Source organism: Oryctolagus cuniculus, chromosome 16, assembly GCF_964237555.1.
Source record: "Oryctolagus cuniculus chromosome 16, mOryCun1.1, whole genome shotgun sequence".
Lineage (NCBI taxonomy): Eukaryota > Metazoa > Chordata > Mammalia > Lagomorpha > Leporidae > Oryctolagus > Oryctolagus cuniculus.
In genome coordinates, this window is record NC_091447.1 from 15,568,371 (window position 1) to 15,589,419 (window position 21,049).

Consider the following 21,049-nt stretch of genomic DNA (forward strand, 5'->3'; position numbering starts at 1 on the left):
GTTAGACTGTAATTGCTTTTTGGATTTTTGGCTAAGATCAAGTTTAGTATCTATTCTTATTGGTTTAATATATGATATGTCCTCTGTCCTGTATTAGCTTGTATTACATCTATTGCAAACACTGACAGGAGCCCTCGACAAATATATGATCATAGAATGAATTGTCTTACTTGTCCAGCACACTAGTGCCAGGGCACTGCATATACCAAAATGTTCATAGAAAATGGAATTAAAAGTTAAGTTTAGGAGCAGCCATTTGGCATAGCAGCTAGGATGCCACCTGGGAAATCCATCTCAGAATGCCTGGGTTCAAGTCCCAGCTCCACTTCTGATCTAGCTTCCTGTTAATGCATCCTGGGAGGCAGCTGGTGATGACTCAAGTACGTGAGTCCCTGCCAACCATGTGGAAGACCCAAGCTGAGTTCCAGTCTCCTGGCTTCAGCCTCACCCAGCTCAGTGCCATCTGTTGCAGGTACCTAGGGAGTGAACCAATAGATAGAGAATCTCTCTGTCTATCTCTGTCTCTCTGCCTTTCAAATAAATAAAAATATTTCTTTCTTTTTTTCTTTTTATAAAAAAATATGCTTTTAGGGGCTGGCGCTGTGGCAAAGAAGGCTAAGCCTCTGCTTGCGGTGCTGGCATCCCATATGGGTGCTGGTTCATGTCCCTGCTGCTCTGTTAGGTGGGAAGTTAGAAGTTAGCCTATGTGTGTGTGTGTGTGAGGGGGGCCTGAGAGGAATGCAACAGCATCTGCAGAAGCTCACCTTGGAAGCAGCCCAGTATTTACACTGCAAAGTCCCGCCCAAACCCTGGTAACTTTCCCCCAAGGAAAGCCCCCCCCCCAATCCTCTCTCCTCACCCCTGCCTGGCCTGATAACATGGAGCAATAAAACCCTCACAGCCTTCCTCCAAGGCAGGCACCCTAGGGGAAGTGCCTCTGCCCGCCCACGTGGGCTCTCCAGCCTAATAGCACTGAATAGTAAACCTGGGAGGAATTTTTTTTTGTCCAGGATGGGAAAGAGGCAGGGGAAAAACTGGACCCAATTTCTTTAAAAACCCCCAGTCTGAACAAAGACCGCACGCTCAGCTCTCAGCTCTCTGCTGAGCTGCCTGCCTCAGGTGTACTCTCCAGGTGTACTCTCTCCTTTTAACCACGTAACCTTGCTTTCCCAGTTTGAGTAACTGGGCACTCTCTCTCAGATTCTGTCCCATCCTTTCTTTTCTTTTCTTTTCTTTCTTTCTTCTTTTTTTTTTGACAGGCAGAGTGGACAGTGAGAGAGAGAGACAAAGAGAAAGGTCTTCCTTTGCCATTGGTTCACCCTCCAATGGCCTCCGCACCGCGCTGATCTGAAGGCAGGAGCCAGATACTTATCCTGGTCTCCCATGGGTGCAGGGCCCAAGCACTTGGGCCATCCTCCACTGCACTCCCTGGCCACAGCAGAGAGCTGGCCTGGAAGAGGGGCAACTGGGACAGAATCCGGCGCCCTGACCGGGACTAGAACCGGGTGTGCCGGCGCCGCAAGGCGGAGGATTAGCCTAGTGAGCTGCGGCTCCGGCCCCCATCCTCTCTGATGGATGCTGTACCCCAATAAACCTTGCTACCTTGCTCTCTGTCTCACGCCTGAATTCTTTCTTATGAGAAGACAAGAACCCTACTATGATCTCCACTAACATTTCTGTCGCTCCCCGTCTTCGTGGAGGAACGACACAGGACCCTGCGCTGTTCTTTTGTCTGCTCGGCCCTTCCTGGGTTGGCTACCGTCCCTTCCACCTCCGTGGAAGGGCGGTTCCCCCTGCCACATTCCCCACTTCCGCAGGGGAGCGGCACACCGCCGGCCGGCTCTCTCGGGGGCTGCACAGGTGTTCCTTCAGATAGATGTTCCTGGTGCATGTTGTCTCTCTCCTCCTTTATAGTCCTCTTCCACCAATCCCAACTCTGCTACCCACACGCCGAGTACGCTGCTCTCCTCCAATCAGGAGCAGGTCCTACAGTTTATTGGTTGAACTGGAGGCAGCTGTGTAGAAGCTGTTTCTCCCTTCTCAGCGCCATATTGTGGGAGAGCAGATGCATAGAATAAGTCTTAATTCCAGTAACTTAGTCTAGTCCGGGTTGCTCCCCACAATTTCCACTTCCAATCCAGCTCTCCGCTAATGGCCTGGGAAAGCAGTGGAGGATGGCCCAAGTGCTTGGCCCCTGCATTCACATGGGAGACCCAGAAGACGTTCCTGGCTCCTGGCTTTGGATGGACCCTACTCCAGCCACTGCAGTCATTTGGGGAGTGAACCAGTAGATGGAAGACCTCTCTCTCTGTCTCTCCCTCTGACTGTAATTTTGCCTCTCAAATAAATACATAAATTAAAAAATATATATATATATTTACAGGCAGAGTGGATAGTGAGAGAAAGAGACAGAGAGAGAAAGGTCTTCCTTTGCCGTTGGTTCACCCTCCAATGGCTGCCACGGCTGGTGCGCTGTGGCCAGTGCACCGCGCTGATCCGAAGGCAGGAGCCAGGTGCTTCTCCTGGTCTCCCATGGGGTGCAGGGCCCAAGCACTTGGGCCATCCTCCACTGCCTTCCCGGGCCACAGCAGAGAGCTGGCCTGGAAGAGGGGCAACCGGGACAGAATCCGGCGCCCTGACCGGGACTAGAACCCGGTGTGCCGGCGCCGCTAGATGGAGGATTAGCCTATTGAGCCATGGTGCCAGCCATAAAAAATATATTTTTAAAGTTAATTTTATTTTGGTGCAACGATATTTTAAATTCGTGCACAGGTTTCCATAATGCACAAAAAGAACTTTTTGAAGGCCCTTCATACTTAATAATCACTGTTTGACTCTGACAGAGGTTTCTCTGGTTTATCTAAAGCTACTTTCTTAGAGAAAGGTCTTCCTTCCATTGGTTCACTCCCCAAATGGCTGCCACAGCCAGCGTTGCACCGATCCGAAGCCAGGATCCTGGTCTTCTATGCGGGTGCAGGGTCCTTGGGCCATCCTCCACTGCCCTCCCAGGCCACAGCAGATAGCTGGACTGGAAAAGGAGCAACCGGGACTAGAACCGGCACCCATATGGGATGCCGGCACTGCAGGCGGAGGATTAACCAAGTGAGCCATGTCGCCGGCCCCTCTAAAGCTAGTTTCAAGCTTTCCTATCACCTCCGTGCTAGCCCACATCTTGGTAGACAAAGAGCAAGTTAATTTGAAGGTTCTCAAGAGATTACAATCATAATAATAATTGGGATTACTTTTTACAGCACTTTCAACTTGGAAACCATTTACTTGGGAGTGGGATGTATTGCCATACGCCTCCCACTCACCTGTCAAGGGAGAGCTAGAATCAAAGATGTAATCAGCTGCTCAAGTGTGTTTAACCAGAGTGGAAGCCGTGCCTTTCCAGACCAAAGGGAAAAACCACAGCCACACAGCACCAGGCTCCACAGAGGTCAGGGTCATCTTCCTCAGCAACACAGAAAGGGAGAATGGGGTGGGCACTGCAGTGCAGCTAGTTAAGTTACCTCTTAGGATGTCCCTATCCCACATAGGAGTAGCTGGCTTGAATCCTGGCTGTTCCACTTGCAATCTAATTTCCTACTAATGTGCCTGGGAGGCTGATGGGCCAAGTACTTGGGTCATTGCCGTCCATGTGGGAGACCAGATGGAGTTCTTGGCTACTGGTTTCAGCAGAGCCAAACCCTGGTTGTTGTGGGCACTTGGGATGTGAACCAGTGGACAGAAGATCTCTCTCTCTCTCTCTCTCTGCCTGTCAATTAAATTGATAAATGAATTTTTAAAAGAGGAGGAGAGGTAGCCGGAAGGCTAGAAAATCAAGCGAACAAGAAAAATAGCCAGGGGTGAGCTTTTGGCTTAGTGGTTATGAGACCATTTGGGATGCCTGCATCCCACAACAGTGAGCTTGGGTTTGAGTCCTGGTCTAGTCCCAGTTGCAGCTTCCTGCTAGTGCGCATGCTGAGAGGCAACAGGTGATGCCTCAAGCACTTGGGTCCCTGCCCCCAACATAGAAGATCTTGATTAAGTTCCAACAGGCATTCGGGGAGTGACCAGCAGATGGGCAGTCTGTCTCTCTATTTACCTTTCATTTCTTTTCTTTTTTTTATATTTATTTATTTATTTGAAAGTCAGAGTTACACACAGAGAGAAAGAGAAGCAGAGAGAGTGTGTGTGTGAGAGAGAGAGAGAGAGAGAGAGAAGAGAGAAAGAGAAGCAGAGAGAGTGTGTGTGTGTGAGAGAGAGAGAGAGAGAGAGAGAGAGGTCTTTCATCTGCTGGTTCACTCCCCAGTTAGCCACAATGGCTGGAGCTGCACCAATCCGGAGCCAGGAGCCTGGAGCCAGGAGCCAGGAGCCAGGAGCCAGGAGCCAGGAGCTTCCTCCGGGTCTCCCACGTGGGTGCAGGGGCCAAGGACTTGGGCCATCTTCTACTGCTTTCCCAGGCCATAGCAGAAAGCTGGATAGGAAGTGGAGCTGCTGGGTCTTGAACCAGCACCTATATGGGATGCCAGTGCTTCAGGCCAGGGCGTTAACCCGCTGCGCCACAGCGCCAGCCCCTCTATCTGCCTTTCAAAGAAATTAAGTATATTTTTAAAATCAAAGAAAGAAAAAGACATTGCTGAGGTCAATCATGTGATCTCTGAGGAAAAGCATTAGAAACTGAACAGGGAGGAGGAGATGGGGTTGGAGGGCCTGCTTCCATTCTTGTTTCTGAGGCTAAACAGGATGCCCAGGCCGGAAGTAGTGCTGAGACTTTGAAAAGAACTCAGGATTAAGCTCGGGGGAGATGGTGGCTCTTTCCTGAGAGCCTGAAGTGGTGGCATAACAGTAGAAGAGACAGACAAGTGAGGAGTGTGCTGAGCCTCTGTACAGGCCACCACTGCTGGGAAGGCCCGGGTCTGGAAGTGCTGTCCATGGGGGTGGGAGGGTGTCTGACCCTGCACAGACAGTCCCATTTTTCCACATCACAGTTCAAAGGGTTTGGTGGGGAGCAGTCTGACCTGCTTGGGGAAGAGGAGGCCTGACCTACCCCTTTTTGGGGGATTTCAGAGTGTAGGAAGGGTCTGAAACCACAAAAGCAGTTCCTGAACTATGAAGGTGTAATAGAGAGTTTGGATCAAAACAGGTATTAGGTATTTTAACTCTCTGTCCCCTGTGCTGGGAACTCTTCTTATATTTCTCCAATTTAAACATGGGTTTTCCTTATCAAAAGCCAAGTCCTACTCATTAAATCTCCCAGACATAAGTTTAAAAAGGCAACAATGAACATTTAAGTCATCAAGAACGTAATGGCCATTAAACTTCCTAGGAGACTCAGGGTCATGCTCACACACTGAGAGATGGATTTTTATCAAACAGAAGGCACAATATAGTGACTTTCCCTGGTAACTTGTCTGACTAGAAAAATTACCTACATCGTGTTTATCTTCGTAAAATGCAAAACCACCCCCATGTAAGTAAATGAAGTGATAAATGCCATCTCATTCAAAACTCTTTATTGTCCTTCTTTTCCTTGCACAAGGGGCTCAGTTTAGATATTAAAGCCTCTATGAGGACAGCATCGTTGCACAGGCTGCAATGCTGGCATCTCATAAGAGCACCAGTTCAAGTCTCGGTGGCTCTGCTTCCAATGCAGTTTCTTGCTAATGCGCCTGGGAAGGCAGTGGAAGATGGCCCAAGTGCTTGGGCCCCTGCCACCACGTGGGAGACTTGGATGAAGTTCCAGGCACTTGGCTTTGGCTGGCCCAGCCCAGCCATTGCAGCCATTTGGGGAGTGAAACAGCAGATGAAAGATCTCTCTCACTTTCTCTCTGTAACTCTGCCTTCCAAATAAGTAAATAAAATATTTAGAAAAAAAGAAAAAGATTTATTTGAAAGGCAGAGTTACAGAGACAAAGAGAGATCTTCCATCCGCTGGTTCACTTCCCAAATGGCTGCAAAGGCTGGGGTTGGGCCAGACCAAAGCCAGGAGCCAGGAGCATCTTCTAGTTCTCCTAGGTGGTGGCAGGGGTCCAAGTACTTGGGCTATCTTATACTGCTTTCCCAGGTGCATTAGCCTAGAGTTGGACTGGAAGTGAGCAGACAGGACTAAAAGCAGCACTCATGGGATGCCAGTGTCACATGTGACAGCTTTGCCCACTACGGCACAGTGCCAGCCCCAATCTTTTTTTGTTAAGTAAAATCTTCCAAATATTCTAAATTAGATTAAATTGATTCAATTCTTTTTTTTAAAAGAAGATTTATTTATTTGAAAGTCAGAGATACACAGAGAGAGGAGAGGCAGAGAGAGAGAGAGTCTTCCATCTGATGGTTCACTCCCCAATTGGCCACAACAGCCGGAGCTGGGCCAGGCTGAAACCAGGGGCCAAGAACCTCCCCCAGTCTCCCATGTGAGTGCAGGGGCCCAAGCACCTGGGTTCCTCCACTGCCTTCCCAGTCCCATCAGCAGGGAGCTGGATCAGCAGTGGAGCAGCTGGAATTCCAACCAGCACCAGAAGCAGGGACTTTACCTGCAAGATGTTGTATAGTACAGAGTTGTGTTAATATTAAGGCTTAAGCCTTACCTAACTTTAATATATTTATTACAATCCCAAGAGCTTCTTCAGTCATATGGTCTCTTAAACATATAGGGCTGGCGCCGTGGTATGCCACAGTGGGTGAGGCCGCCGCCTGCAGTGTCGGCATCCCACATGGGTGCCGGTTTGGGTCCTGGCTGCTCCACTTCTGATCCAGCTCTCTGCTGAGGCCTAGGAAGGCAGTGGAGCATGGCCCAGGTCCTTTGGCCCCTACACCCATGTGGGAGACCCAGAGGAAGCTCCTGGCTCCTGGCTTCAGATTGGCGTAGCTCTGGACTTTGAGGCTGATTGGGGAGTGGACCAGAGGATGGAGGATCCACCTCTCTCTCTGCCTCTCCTTCTCTAGATGTGTAACTCTGCCTTTCAAATAAATAAATCTTAAAAAATATTCTATAAAACTCACACATCCCGATACTCTCCCCATTATACACCACTCAGACCAATTCTGTTAACAGAACAGAGCAGAGCTTTGATCTTGAACCTCTGGTCCTGGTTAGATCTATCTATTGCCACCCACATCCTGTCAGACACCTCCCTCAGATTCCACAGAATATAAAGGGAGGGTAAGAAGGAAAAACTGGCAGGTGTGAACTCCACTAGCTCCTCGAGTAGTTGTTGATAAGACAGGATGCATGAACAACCTCATGCATCCACTCACTCTGTTAACCAGGACTTAGAGAGCACTGTCTGCCCAGGTTTGTGCCTGGTGGCTTGGATAACTCATGGCAGGCACAGCACAGGCCCATGCCTGATATTTCACAAGGAGGTTAAGAAAACAAGTCTAACAAGGAAAGCAGTTAATGAACAGGTCAAGATAGTACTGAATAATACATCCACGATAAGTACAGTATCACAGAAATGCAAGGTTACTCCATGTTTGAAATGTGCTTAAGCAAGTCAGGTGTCAGGTAGGTAAAGTTCAGTCACAAAAGGGCATTGTTCACCTTTTTTTTTTTTTTTAAAGGAAAGGGATTGTTGGGAAAAAAACCCAACAGACTGGAGGGAAGGGGCGAAGAAGGAGAAAGAGAAGGAGTGCGTAAGAGAGAGACAGAGACAGAGATCAGGGGATGGAGAGAAAGAGAGAGAGATGTTCACTTTGGAAACTTGCTCTTTAGTTGATCAGACTCTTGGGAACTGATAGACATGGTTCGTTCCCATCTCCCCAAACCCATTCAGGAGTTTCACTCCCAGAGTCCTATGTTAGTGGGATTAAGGGAGTGGAAAATTTAATCCAACTTACAGGTGGGGTCTTTGGAAAGTGAACAGTTTTGAATAAAATTCTTCCAGTAGAGCCCCCATGACTCAATTCCAGTGACTTCATAAGAAGAAGCACAGAAACCAGACACACACAGACATGCACACTCCGTCTCCCACCATGATGTGTAGAGCTAAGGATGGCCCTCACCAGAGCCTACGCCGTGCTGTTTGAATTTTCAGCCTCCAAAACTATAAGCTAAATCTCTTCTTTAAGTAGTTAGTTGCTTTGGGTCCTCAAATTTTGTTATAGCAACAGCTGATTAACATAGGAACTAATAATCAAAACAGTCTATACAATCAATAGAAACAACATAGAGGCTGACATATGTATAATTTTCACAGTATTTTTTACATTAACTCACCTAATTGCTATAATACCCTGAGAAACATACATAAAATATTGTCATCTCTTTTTTTTTTTTTTTTTGTCAAAGAAATGAATGCTCGGAGTCGTGATATGACTTGCCCAAGAAGGCAGCATTCAGATGGCAGAGGCAACGTTAGGAACTAGGTCTTTTAACATATTGTCTAGTACTTTTCCTCTTTCAATACAGTTCAATCTGTCTTCTGGATACTTTTTGTGAAACAGGATGGATGTTTTAAGAGGGTGTTTCCCTCCTTCTTCCTGTGCATGGCCTGAAACACAGGATACCCACTGTTTGAGATCAGCAACTTTAATTTTCTTCCCTGCAGTCTCCCAGCACCTACACCAGGCCCAGGCCTGCATTTAAGGTGCTCTCAGTGAACATTTGTTGAAGAAGTCAACTTTATATAATATTTTGGGGAAAGTTGGATTTCCTTAAAGCAGAAGTTCTCAGAAACCCATCCATGATTCAGTACCTGGCTGGCTAAGTATTTATATATATATATATACATTTTTTTTTTTCATTGTATTTGAAAGGCAGAGAGACAGAGACAGAACGAGTCCAGAGAATAGAAGTTCATGAGGGACTGGGACTGGGACCTGGGAAGTCCCAGTTTGATCTGCTCATTCACTCTCCAAATGCCTGCAACAGCCAAAGCCAGAAGTCTGGAACTCAATCTAGATCTCTCACAGGGTGCAAGGACTTGAGCTATCACCTGCTGCCTCCTAGCTGCACATTAGCAGGAAGCTGGATTGGAAGTAGAGAAGCCAAAACTCAAACCAGGCACTCTGGATGGGATGTAGACGTCTCACACAGCAACTTAACCACTGTGACAAATGCTTGCTCCTAAATAGAGATTTCCTTTTCAACTTAACTTGTTTACATGTTTCATTGTAGTTCTGTGACAACAAAATGGCATTTATGTATCAGAGCGTACATACATCAACAGTTAGAGGCAATTTACTGCTGTATTACACTACTGCTAGAATATTTAGCTTCTAAATATGGATTTTTAAAAAAATTTATTTATTTATTTGAAAACCAGAGTTACACAAGGTGGGGGGAGCAGAGACAAAGAGAGAGAGAGATCTTCCATCCACTGGTTCACTCCCCAAATGGCCTCAATAGCCTGGGCTTGGTCAGTCTGAGGTCAGGAGCCAGGAGCCTCTTCCAGGTCTTCCACGCAGGTGCTTTCCCAGGTCGTAGCAGAGAGCTGGATTGGAAGAGGAGCAGCTGGGACTAGAACCAGCATCCATATAGGATGCCAGTGCTGCAGGTAGAGGTTTAGCACACTATGCCACAGAGCCGGCCCCAAAAGCCCTGATTCTTAAGAACTTTTGCTAGAGGAATGGTGGGTTTATTGTTTGAGATGAAAATAGGAATTACTCAGAAAAAAAGGAGACTATACAGAAGCAAAAGTGGGGAAAAAATGTGAAATCCTTCTACCCAGGGATAACTACTGTTGACATTTTGGTATCTGATCTCCCCCGCCAACACTCAGTGCTGACTTCCCATTTCCACTTGAAATAAAATCCGAGTTCTTACTGCCACTCGTAAAGACCTGATTTGCCCCTGGCTGCCTTCCAACCTCATTTCTTACCTCATCTCCTTCCTAACTCCTGGACGTCTTCGTGGTCCCCTTCCTGGTGTCATTCAGGTGTGGCGGCTCACATGTCACTGCGTAAGGTAAGTCGTCTCTGACCACTTTCCCAGAACAGCCTGCGCGAGCACTCGTGTCTCACCCTTTCTGCTTTTCCCCGTGGGTCTGATGCCTTTGATATTACATTAGTGACTTTCATGGGTTCCAGGCTCTGTGGAGGCAAGGACTTTGGCTCCCTGATGAAACCTGGGTACCCACAGCTTGTCTGGCCTGAGTTAGGGGCTGACATGGTGGCCCAGCGAGTGAAGGTGCATCTTGCCCTGCTGGCATCTGTATCTTCCAGTGCAGCATCTGCTAATGCATCTGGAAAATCAGTGGAAGATGCCCACGTACGTGCGCCCCTGCCACCCATGTGGGAGATGCGGGGGGAGTTCCAGGCTCCTGGCTTTGGCCTGGCCTAGATTCAGCTGTTGTGGCCATTTGGGGAGTGGAGCAGCAGACGGAAAATCTCTTTCTCTCACTGTCTCTCCTTTGCCACTCTGCCTTTCACATAAATAAATCTTTAAAACAAAATAAAACATTGAGTTTCTAAATCATTTTATACTTTTTACTTTGTACTTTTATACATACATATATTAATTTATTTAAAGATTTATTTAGGGATCGGCGCTGTGGCGCAGCGGGTTAACGCCCTGGCCTGAAGTGCTGGCATGCCATATGGGTGCCAGTTCTAGTCCCGGCTGCTCCTCTTCCAATCCAGCTCTTTGCTATGGGAAGGCAGTAGAAGATGATCCAAATGATTGGGCCCCTGCACCCACGTGGGAGACCTGCAAGAAGCTCCCGACTACTGGCTTCGGATCGGTGCAGCTCTGGCCGTTGCAGCCATCTGGGGAGTGAACCAGCAGATGGAAGACCTCTCTCTGTCTCTACCTCTCTCTGTAACTCTGTCTTTCAAATAAATAAAAAATAAAACTTAAAAAAAAATAAAGATTTATTTATTTGAAAGTCACAGTCACACAGAGAGAAGGAGAGGCAGAGAGAGAGAGAGATGTCCTCTATCCACTGGTTCACTCCCCAGTTGGCTGCAATGGCCAGAGCTGGGCCGATCTGAACCCAGGAGCCAGGCACCTCTTCCGGGTCCCCGACGAGGGTGCAAGGGCCCAAGGCCTTGGGCCATCCTCTACTGTTTTCCCAGGCCATAGCAGATGACTGGATCGGAAGTGGAGCAGCCGGGTTCCAACTGGTGCCCATATGGGATGCTGGCACTTCAGGCGGAGGCTTTACCTGCTACACCACCGTGCCGGCCCCATATATTTATTTTTAAAATATTAAACCATATATTCTTTTTTGGTATAATGAAATTTTTTGCAGATCTTTAAGTAACTCATGGTTATCCCACTGTGTGCATACATCACAGCTGATATATCTTTCACGCAGGCTTTTTGGTTGTAGATAAAACATTCAGCCGTAGGTGTGGGCCATATCTAAAGCCCGTACCTTTTCCATTATTCTCTGCTGTCATTATTTTGGATACTGCGGGCAACATGAAGTGTGATTTAATACCCACATGGGAGAGACAAAGTGGTAAAAATCTCTACTTTCACAGAAAAGTAAGGAAAGGATTGTTTAGCCTAGTGGTCACATCCCATATCAGAGTGCTTGGGTTCAGTTCACAGCTTTGGCTCCTGACTCTAGCTTCCTGCTAATAATGGACCCTGAGGAGCAAGTAAGTGGTTCCTGCCACCCACATTGGAGACCTGGGTTGAGTTCCCAGCTCCTGGCTTTGGGCCCTGGGCATTTGGGGAGTTAACCAGTGGATAAGCACTGTCTCCCTCTCTCTCCCTTTTCCTCTTTCTCTCTGCCTCTCAAATAAATTAGAATTATTTAAAATGAAAGAAAAATAAGGACATGGAAAATCCAAAATATACTATTAGTCTTAGCTTTTGTTTTAAATCATAAACAGCAGGCCAGAGGCATTTTTCAGAGTAGGGAGAAGACTGGTAATAAAATAACCATATCTAGTACATGATTGGGTTAGAGCTTTTAGAGGGCATAGGTTAATTTATCAGACTTGTGCTTAATCAGACCGAGTTTGTCACTTTATAGCTTTTGGCTTAAATGGGGTCAATAATATTTGTACTTAAAATTTTTTAACTGGGGCAGGCCTGCTAGCACAGTGGGTTAAGACTGTTTAGGACACAGGCATCCATGTCTGAGAGCCTGAGATTGAGTCCCACCTCAGCTTCCAATCTCCCTTTCTGCTGATATGCACCCTGGGAGGCAGCAGAAGAGGGTCCAAGTGCTTGGGCCCTGGCCACTCATGTGGGAGATCTGGATGGAGTTTCTGGCTTCTGTCTTTGGCCTGGCCCAGTCCTGGTTTTGTAGTTTTTTTTTTTTTTTTTTTGGGGGGGGGGTTGGGGGGTGGGATAGTATTTGGGGTATGAACCAGCAGATAGAAGGCCGCTCTTGCTGTCTCTTTCCCTCTGTTGCTCTGCCTTTCAAATAAAAATAAAACCTCTTTTATTAAAAAAAATCATTTGAAAAGTGGAGAACAAAAAGAGACAGAGATCTCCTATCTGCTGTTTTATTTCCCAACAGCTGGCAGTAGTCAGGCGTGGACCAGGACCAGGCCAGGAGCCAAGGAACTCAACCTGAGTCTCCCAGCTGGGTGGCAGGGACCCAAGTAGTTGGGCCGTTACCTGCTGCTTCCCAGGGTACACATTAGTGGGAACCTTGAACTGGAAGTGGAGCTGGTACTGAAACACAGGCACTCTAGTATGGGATGCAGGCATCCCAAGCACATCTTTAACTGGTACGCCAAATGCATGCCCCAAAATATAGTCTTTTTTTTTTTTTTTTTTTTTACAGGCAGAGTGGACAGTGAGAGAGAGAGACAGAGAGAAAGGTCTTCCTTTGCCGTTGGTTCACCTTCCAATGGCGGCCGCGGGCGGTGCGCTGCGGCTGGCGCACCGCGCTGATCCGATGGCAGGAGCCAGGTACTTCTCCTGGTCTCCCATGGGGTGCAGGGCCCAAGCACTTGGACCATCCTCCACTGCACTCCCTGGCCACAGCAGAGAGCTGGCCTGGAAAAGGGGCAACCGGGACAGAATCTGGTGCCCCGACCGGGACTAGAACCCAGTGTGCCGGCGCCACAAGGCGGAGGATTAGCCTAGTGAGCCACGGCGCCGGCATATAGTCTTTAAAACAGAAAATAGGGGCCCGGCGCTGTGGCATACATAGTAGGTTAAGCCTCCACCTGTGGCACTGGCATCCCATATGGGTGCCAGTTCATATTCCAGCCGCTTCTCTTCTGATCCAGCTCTCTGCTGATGGCCTGAGAAAGCAGTAGAAGATGGCCCAAGTGCTTGGGCCCTTGTGCCCACATGGGAGACTCAAAAGAAGCTCCTGGCTTTGGATTGGCCCAGCTCTGGCTGTTGTTTGGTGAGTGAACCAGTGGATGGAAGATCTCTCTGTCTGTCTCTTCCTCTATCTATAACTCTGCCTCTCAAATAAATAAATCTAAAACAAACAAACAAACAAACCAGAAAATAAAGGGACTAGTAGAATGATCCTTTGACCAGTCTTTTGGTTTTCCAAACCCTGACTCATTGCTAATTATAAAGAAATGTCCAAACCATAGAAGAATTATACTTTGAAAACATTCTAAATTAAATTGCCACCTATTTTAATGCAAATAATCATGTGATTTTTGCTTTGCATTTTCATTTCTGCTTGTAGATTTATTGTACAACTCTCAGGTATCTGGATATAAAGGGCTTTTGATTCCTATTCCACATTCCCTTCAGTGTGCATTTTTCCTCTGTTCTGTTAATACAGTGAATTGCATTGATTGAAGTTAAGCCTCCCTTGCCCTAAGGTAAACCCAAATTGATTGTAAAGTATTATTCTTTTTGTATGTTATTGGAATCAATTTACTACAGTTTTGTGGTAGGGAGTTCTTTGTTTTGAGAGGGAGAAGGACAGACAGAAAGAGCCCCTATCTACCTGCTCAATCTCCAAATGCTTGCAACAGCAATGACTGGGCTATGGCTGGAGCTGGGAGCAGGAACTTAATCCAGGTCTCCTGCATGGGCAGTAGGGATCTAACTACTTAAGTCTTGCTGTCTCCTAGGGTCTCCATTGGCAGGAAGCTGATATAGGGAGCTGGAGCTGGGCATCAAATCCAGGCCCTCCAAGCATGGGCTGCGGTATCTGGCCTGCCCCTCTTTCAGAGAGTTTAAAATAGTAGTGTTTATTTCCCTATAATTGTCTTAAGTTTTATTTTGTTTGGCTTATAAATTGAGTAGTGTTCTTTCTTCATTCTCTATAAAATTAATGCCATTCCTTCTTTACTTTGAAGAAAACACTAGTGAAGCCATATAGCCTGGCTATTTCTTTTGGGAAAAGTCTTAAATTATGGACTTGTTTTCTTTATCAGGCATAGAACTATTTAGATTTTATTTATTTATTTGAAAGTCAGGGTTACAGAGAAGGAGGGGCACTGGTAGAGAGAGGTGGGCGGGGGAGGTCTTCCAAACACTTGGTTCACTCTCTAAATAGCCATAAGGGTCAGGGCTGGGTCAGGCCAAAGCCAGGAGCCAGGAACTTCATCCCTGTCACCCATGCAGGTGCAAGGGCCCAGGCACTTGGGCCATCTTCCTCTGCTTTCCCAGGTGCATTAGCAGGGAGCTGGATCAGAAGTAGAGCAGCCACGGCCGGTGCCGCGGCTCACTTGGCTAATCTTCCGCCTGCGGTGCTGGCACCCCGGGGTTCTAGTCCCGGGTGGGGCGCCAGATTCTGTCCCGGTTGCCCCTCTTCCAGTCCAGCTCTCTGCTGTGGCCCAGGAAGGCAGTGGAGGATGGCCCAAGTGCTTGGGCCCTGCACCTGCATGGGAGACCAGGAGGAAGCACCTGGCTCCTGGCTTTGGATCGGCGCAGTGTGCCGACTGTAGCAGCCATCTGGGAGGTAAACCAACAGAAAGGAAGACCTTTCTCTCTGTCTCTCTCTCTCTCATTGTCTAAATCTGCCTGTCAAAAAAAAGAAGAACTAGAGCAGTCAAACCAGTGCCCATATGCGACACTAGTGCTGCAGGCGGTGGCTTTACCTGCTATACCACAGCACTGACTCCTAGATTTTACTTCTGTGTTAGTTTTAATAAGTTGATCTTTAAATTTGTCTGTTTTTTTTTTCAGATTATCAGGTTTATTGGCATAAAGTTGTTTATAATATAATACTGTCTTATTTCTTAAATTGTATTTAAGAGATAAGATTTGTATGTGTGATTTGTATTGATGTCTCCTTTTTATTATTGCTTTGCTTTTTTACTAATGGTTACCAATCTATACTTTTTTGTGACTTTAAATATATATATAACATTTATTTATTTTTTAAAGGCTTATTTATTTATTATTGGAAAGGCAAAGTTGCAGAGAGAGAGAATCTTCCATCCACTGGTTCACCCCTTAAATGGCTGCAATAGCCAGGGATGGACCAGGTGGAAGCCAGGAGCCAGGAGCTTCTTCCGGGTCTCCCACATGGGTGCAGGGTCCCAAGAACTTGGGCTATCTTCCATTGCTTTTCCAAGCACATTAACAGGGAGTTGGATTGGAAGTGGAGCAGCTGGGACTCAAAACTAGCACCCACATGGGATGCTGGCCTTATAGGCAGTGATTTTAACCTGTTATGCCACAACATTGGCCCCAACTTGCTTTGTGTATTTAACAATATATTCTGGAAATCATTTCATAGTAATATTTGAGATCCTTTTCATTCTTGTAGATAAACAGGATTCATGTATAGATGTTCATTCAACCAGTCCCCAAGTAGTGGATGTATGAGTTGTTTCCAGTCTTTTTTGGTAACAAATAGTGTTGAAGAGAATAGCTTTCTATGAACTTTTTTTTTTTTTTTTGGACAGGCAGAGTGGACAGTGAGAGAGAGACAGAGAGAAAGGTCTTCCTTTGCCGTTGGTTCACCCTCCAATGGCCGCCGCTGCAGCCGGTGCACCGCGCTGATCCGATGGCAGGAGCCAGGATCCAGGTGCTTTTCCTGGTCTCCCATGGGGTGCAGGGCCCAAGCACCTGGGCCATCCTCCACTGCACTCCCGGGCCACAGCAGAGAGCTGGCCTGGAAGAGGGGCAACCGGGACAGAATCCGGCGCCCCAACCGGGACTAGAACCCGGTGTGCCGGCGCCGCAAGGTGGAGGATTAGCCTATTGAGCCACGGCGCCGGCCGCTTTCTATGAACTTTTAAAAAGATTTATTTATTTGGGTCACAGTGACAGAGAGAGAAAGAAAGAGAGAGAAATCGATCCTCTGTCCTCTGGTTCAGTCCCCAAATGGCTGCAATGGCCAAGGCTGGGTCAGGCTGAAGCCAGGAGCCAGAAATGTTATCCACGTCTCTGACATGGGTACAGGGGCCGGAACACTTGGGCCATCCTCTGCTGCTTTTCCAGGCACATTAGCCAGGAGCTGGATCGGAAGTGGAGCACCCAGGACTCCAACTGGCGCCCACGCCCATGGAACATGCTGACGTGGCAGGCAGTGGCTTAACCTGTTATCTACAGTGTAGGGCCCAGAACAATTTTTTACATACATATTTTTTCTATTTTTATTGAGGCATAGTTGACAGTTAAATATATGTAGGTTTTTAAAAAGCTTTTTGTTTGTGTATCTTTGGAATAGATTCCTAGAAATAGGATTTTATTAAAATGCAGAGGAGTAATAGTTAGATTAAAATAAATTTAAGAGATAAGACACCCAAATGCAATCAATGATCTTTTACTGGATTCTAGTATGTGTGAAAAAAATGAACTATAAATGACATTCTGGGAACATGAAGAGATTGAAATACTGAATGGATATGAGATGAAATTAGGGAGTTATTTTTACATTGTTGCATGATAATGCTATTGTTGTTCAGTAGAACATTCTTAACCTTTTTTAGGTGTGTGAGATATTTTTGTGTGAAGCACCATAACATGTGATACTTTGAAACAATTCAACCATGATAATAAAAAATAAAATATAAATAGATTGATAAACTAATGAAGCTAATGGGCAATTTTTTTTTTTTACCCTTATGTTGTGACTTTTTTCAAAGGATTTTTTTTCCTTCCTTTAAAGTGTGTTTTGGGAACAGGCATCTGGTCTAGCTGTCAGATGCCTGTGTTCCAAGCCTGTACTGGGTCAAAATCCTGGCTCTGGCTCCCAATTCTGACTTTCTGCCAATGCAGACACTGAGAGGCAGCAGGTAATGGGCCAAGTTCTTGGGTCACTGCCACCTGTGTGGAAGACTTGTATGGAACTCCTGGCTCCTTGCTTTTGCCTAATGTTGGCTGTTAATCAGCATTTGGAGAGTGAACCAGGGGGTGGAAAGAAGATTTCTTAGTCTCTCCAATTTTTCTTTAAAAGTCTATTTTGTCTGATTCTAAAGTAATTATCTCTGGGGGTAGAATGGTGGGTATGAGGGAAGAACCACTATATTCCTAAAGCTGTACCTAAGAAATTTGTATGCAATAAATAAAAGCTTTCTAAAAAATAAATAATGATCTCATAACACTGATAAACTATCAAGATACCAGTGTACTTTCTTTTTCTTTTTTTTTTTAATTTTTTTTAGCCAACCAGTGTACTTTTTTTTGGCTAATATTTGCTTGGGATTTTTCCTGCATTCTTTTACTTTGAACCTTTCTTTTCCTGTATGTCAGCAGCCTGCAATTGTATGCTTTTATTTTTCTCCAATCTGAGATTCTTTTCCTTCTAACTGATGAGCTTAATTTATTTACTTTATTGTGATTACTAATATATTTTTACCTACACTATCTTATTTTTACTTAAACCATCCTATTATTTTTAAACCATTGCAATCCTTGCTTGATGCAGTTAAAAACAAGCAGCTCTTTTTGCTATTTGATACATAATACTGGAAAATTTTGTGACCACAACATGGGGGCTCCCCTCCCCCTCCCACACAGTGTACAGTTTTTCCGCAGACACCAGCTAGGTGTCCTATAGTTTAGTTTGGTTGTGACACTACCCACCACATCCCACAGGTTAAAGTCCCTCAATACTGCCCTGCACATCAGATGCTGTCTGCATGTTCCAGGTTGTGATCTGTGCTTCTGACCATCGGCTGTAAATCGGGGGTTCCCATAACCCCCTGTCCAGGTTTTTTGGTTAACTTGAGTAACTGGCTAGAGCAGCTCACAGAACTCAAAGAAGCACTTTACTTATGCTTATGTGTTTATTAACACAGAGGATACTTTAAAAGCTGCAAAGGAGCAGCCAGATGCAAAAGATACACAGGGCGAGGTAGCAGCAAGGGTGTGGGGGCTTCCATGTCTACTCTGGGTGGGCCACCCTCCAGGCACCTGGATGCTCTCCAAACCTTGTCCTTCTGCAGTTTAAAGGAGGTTTTATAAAAGGGCATGATTGATTACACCACTGCTAATCAACTTCACCTTTAGGCCCTCTCCTCTCTCTGAAGGTAGAGCTGAAAGTCCCACAAGGTTGGTTCCCTAGGCAACCAGCACCCCATCCTGAGGCAATCCAGGTGTCCCAGCCATCTTTCACTTCATTACAGAGACACTTAGTGCATGGGCGACTCCAGGGCTTTCAAAGCTGTGTGTCAGGAAATAGGAAACCAAATATATATATATATATATATATATATATTTCCTAATTTTAAATTACACTATCACAATACTATTTTTATGCATTTTCTCCTTTCTTGCTTTCTCTTAAATTATTTTTTCTTTATTTCTCCTTTTCCCTATACAGTTTTGGAAGTGACACATTCTATTTCTAGTCTTAGACTAGTTATTTTAAAATATTTCATGCTTATTTGACTTAAAATGTAAAGTTCATAAAAATCTTCACCTAGGAAATGAGAATGTGTTTATTCTATCTTTTGTTAAAGAAATTTAAAGTTGGATTTATAGAGGTATAAAGGCATTCTTCTTAGGTAAATGCATTCTTTTTACGTGTACAGCTTTGTGAGTTTTCACAAATACATATGTGTGTAACCACTACTGTAATTAAGATATCTGAGGAACACATCCATCTCCCAGAAGTTCCCTTGTGTCCCTTTATCACTCGTTCCTTTCCCCAGGCCCTGGCGCGCATGGATCCAGGTTCTCTCTAAAACTCTGCCCTTCCCAGAATGCCTTGTAAGTGGCCTCATACACGAGGGAGTTTTCTGTGTCTGGCTTTCTCACTTAGCTTAAAGCTCTAAGATTCATCATTGATGTAGGTGAATCAGTAGTTCATTTCATTTTTTTTTTTTCAGCATTTTGTGATGTTTTTATTGGGTTGAGGACACAGGGCAGGAAGGGGTGACCCTTGCAGGAACAGGGAATGTCCATGCTATAGTTCATTTTTTTTTTATTGCCCAGTAGCATGCCATTGTATGGAGTTACCATCATTTGTTTTTCCATGCAGCAGTTGGTGGACATTGGAGCTTAGCCTTGTTTTTGGTGATTATGAGTAAAGCTAACATAAATATTCATGAATAGGACTTTGTATTTATATATGTTTATTATTTCTCTTGAGTAAATACTCAGGAGTGGCACTGGTGGGTCCCAGGATGAATGCATGGGACTTAACTTCATAAGAAGCCACCAAACTACGTTCTAGAAGGGCTGTGCCACTTTGTATTCCCAACAGCTGATGTATCCTTATCAGCACTTGATGTGGTCCCTTTGTGAAATGTTGCTGTTTTAATTACGGTGATGGTCACTGTGCCAGCTTTCCTGAACTCCCACTTCTTCCTCTTCAGCCGAGAAGGTCTGGCCCTGCTGAGGTTCCCTTTCCTTGTGCTGTGGCTCAGAAACTCCTATGCCATCATCTGGGGGCAACTGTGTGTTACTGCTGATTTGAAACCCGGGGAACTTGTTCTGTCCACGGGGAAGGAAGCGGCTGACGAACAAGCAGATGAGAAGGCGATGTTAGCCTAGTTTATTGGAAAAAGTGAAGAGACAGAAACTGCTACACCTGATGGCCCAGGCAGGCGTCTCAGTAGGGGCTGATACCCAGTCTGCATTCAGACGGGTTTTTATGACATGAGGATGGGTCTTCCCTCCCCCTCTTCTGGGAAAGTCTGAGTGGGGGATGTTTGGATGTGGAATTCCCCTAAACAAACCCTTCTGAACAGTACTGGCCATGAGGGTTCTTATCTATTGGGGAAGCAAATGACTCCTTCAGTCCAGTAGGGCCAGCTGTATCACTCCCTCAAATAAAGTGAATTCTTTTTGATAAAGGCCAGGCAAGGACACCTCAGGCTGGGGGAGACAGACAAGAGGCTGGGTCCCCCTTCCAGGACTTGTTTCCTCATTCCATTGCACGCAAATTTATTTTCTTTAAAACTTCTCATTTTCTTTGACCACTCTTACACTCATCGGCTAATACAGTAATATATACATTATATATATAGCTAATACAGCTAGCTGTCTTAACAGGAGGGCCCCTTTGCTTTCCCTCCCTCAAGGACCACTGTTCTGTGCACCCTGCTGTTGTCCATCTTCTGAGAACTGTTCTAAGTAGTTCAACTTGTTTAGGTTGGAGGAGGAGTACATTATGATTGCCGTAATGAATTAGTGCATGTTTAGTGGGTTAAAACAACCCATTTTTCCTCGGAGAGTTTGGAGGCCAGAAGCCTGAACTCAGTTGTACTGGCTGCAATGAGGTGCTGGCAGGGCTGAGCTCCTGAAGGCTCAGGGGGAGCAGGGTTTCCTTGCCCCTCCAGCATCCAGAGCTGCATTCCTCACATTCCTTGGATCTGGGCTGCTTTTTCCATTTCTGAAAACCAGCAGGGAAGCATTTTTCTTCAGTCACCAGTGCCTCTTTTCCTATGGGTCACCGTGGTTTAGTGCCTGCTGGGTAACCCAGGGCTAATATCACCACCTCAAATTCCTTAAGTGAAGAACTGGAAGAGAGGACATGGTGGCCCCCAAACATAAAGAAAAGATAGGGAAATGGAAAATGCTAGTTGCCTGATTTGATCAGTTTATGATGTATACATATATTGCAATATTGCACGGTACCCCATAAAAATGCCCAAGTAGTGTAGTACATGTTAATATTTTTAAAAATTAGAATAAAATAAATGGAAAATAATCCTTTAATTTACAGTCTCTTTTCACAGGTGCCAGAGATTTGTATTTGTCTATTTTAGGGGTGGGAAAGGGCCTTAATTCAGCCTACTGTTTGCGACATGGGCTCCAGGGATCCCCAGCTGGATTTACTCTAAG

At 45.8% G+C, this 21,049-nt stretch overlaps 1 protein-coding gene and 1 pseudogene across 1 annotated transcript in view; one reads left to right on the top strand and one right to left on the bottom strand.

Moving 5' to 3' along the window:
* Positions 1-21,049, bottom strand: part of CCDC126 (coiled-coil domain containing 126) — an 83,039-nt gene that overhangs the window by 39,391 nt on the left and 22,599 nt on the right. The window lies entirely within an intron of this gene.
* LOC127492705 (U2 spliceosomal RNA) lies at positions 12-136 on the top strand (annotated as a pseudogene).